Source organism: Otolemur garnettii, unplaced genomic scaffold (assembly GCF_000181295.1).
Source record: "Otolemur garnettii isolate 467f Iridium unplaced genomic scaffold, OtoGar3 scaffold00251, whole genome shotgun sequence".
NCBI lineage: Eukaryota > Metazoa > Chordata > Mammalia > Primates > Galagidae > Otolemur > Otolemur garnettii.
The window spans coordinates 852,160-854,257 of record NW_003852646.1 but is presented as its reverse complement, the minus strand read 5'-3'; positions in this window follow the sequence as shown (position 1 = coordinate 854,257).

Below are 2,098 nucleotides of genomic sequence, written 5' to 3'. Positions count from 1 at the left end.
GTGTCACTCTGTTGCCCAGGCTGGAGTGCCAGGCATCAGCCTAGCTTGTGGCAACCTCAAACTCCTGGATTCAAGTGATTCTCCTGCCTTAGCCTCCTGAGTAGCTGGAGACTATAGGCACCCACCACAACCTGCCCAGCTAATTTTTCTGTTTTTAGTAGAGACAGGACCATTCTTGCTCAGGCCAGTCTTGAACTCATGAGCTCAAGGAATCCTCCCACCTCAGCTTCCTAGAGTGCTAGGATTATAGTCATAAGCTACCACGCCTGGTCCAAAGGTTCTTTTTTTTTTTTTTGAGACAGAGTCTCACCATATCACCCTCGGTAGAGTGCTGTGGCATCACAACTCACAGCAACCTCAAACTCTTGGGCTTAAGCGATTCTCTCGCCTCAGCCTCCCAGGTAGCTGGGACTATAGTTGCCCACAACACCCAGCTATTTTTTGTTGCAATTGTCATTGTTGTTTAGCTGGCCCCAGCTGGATTCAAACCTGCCAGCCTCAGTGTATGTGGAAAGCGCCATAACCACTGTGCTACAGGCACCAAGCCCAAAAGTTCATTTTTTTAAAGTTAAAGCGAGGCTCTCATGGAAATGAAAAGTGAGCATGTGCCAAAATTGCATCTAACTCACTAGCATTAACTCAGCATCAGGACAGGGAAGTTGGTTCAAAATATCTGAAATGTTTATAGTCAGTGAAAGATAAAATACTGAAATATGATTGCAGAGTAAAAGTGGTTAAGGGACTGGGTGCAGTGGCTCATGCCTGTAATCCTAGCACTTGGGAGGCTGAGGCAGGGTGGTTGCCTGAGCTCAGAAGTTCAAGACCAGCCTGAGCCAGAACGAGACCTCATCTCTAAAAATAGCTGGGCATTGGGGCAGGCACCTGTAGTTCCAGCTACTCCGGAGGCTGAGGCAAGAGAATCACTTAAACCCAGGAGTTTGAGGTTGCTGTGGCTTCTGAGGGTTGTCTACCAAGGGTGACAAAGTGAGACTCTGTCTCAAACAAAACAAAACAAAACTGGTTAAGGTCTTACAAGACAACAAAGCTATAACCTTTGGGGTAATCTTTTCTGCTGGACAAAAGTCATTTGCAAGTTACATACATGAGTGAATGTGTGAGTTCCCTGAGTTTGGTCCCTACTAAATGAGTTAATGACAAGTTGAACATAGGTCTATTTCTCTACAGAGTTGGCTAGCCTTCAAGTGGACCTGTTGGCAGTGGTCTAGCATGCTACCAAAAGAGTAGGCAGCCCTCCTTTTGCATTATTTCCAAGTTTTGGACAATTTTTTCTTAACTTGAGGATGGACTGCCATAATGGAGGTAGAAAGGATTTATAAATTTTAAAGTCCTGAAGGTCTCTTGACTGGAACCCAGAACTCTGAGGGAGTCCCTGTAGCTCCTAAACTATCCAAATGACATGCACGATGAGGCGGGCACACTCACAGGACTGTAAACTACTTGCAGACCTCTCGTCTCTGTTTCTTCCTAGAGCACTCTGAACACAGAGCTAGGACTAAAGTGAGGTGAGACCGAACATCACACAACCCAGCAGTGTCCTTTGCAATGGAGGCCCTTCTCCCGCTGGTTCTCGGAGAGAGCTTGGCAAGTCTTTAGTTTTGACTATTCAACCATTATTTCCTGGGCACTTACAATGCTGGACACTGTCCTGGCACTTGGGATGAAGCAGAAAATGAGAGAGAGTCAATCCTTGCCCAGAAGGGCCTAGAATCTAGACAGGAGATAGACAAATAACCAGAACAGAGACAAATACAGTGGAACCTCTGTAAGTTGACCGCCCAAGGGACTGTAACAGACTGGTCAACGTATGGAGGTGGTCCACATTAGGAACTAGGCCTACTGTGCTGCTATGTACATGTGGTGCATGTCAGGTCTATGAAAATAGGTCAACTTAAGAAGTTGGTCAATGTAGGGAGGTGGTCAGTTATGGAGGTTCTGGTGTAATTACAAGTAGCCCCAAGCGGCTCGGCGCCTGTGGCTCAACTGGCTAAGGCACCAGCCATGTACACCTAAGGTGCGGGTTCGAATCCCTAGCCCGGACCCGCCAAACAACAATGATGGCTGCAACCAAAAAATAGCC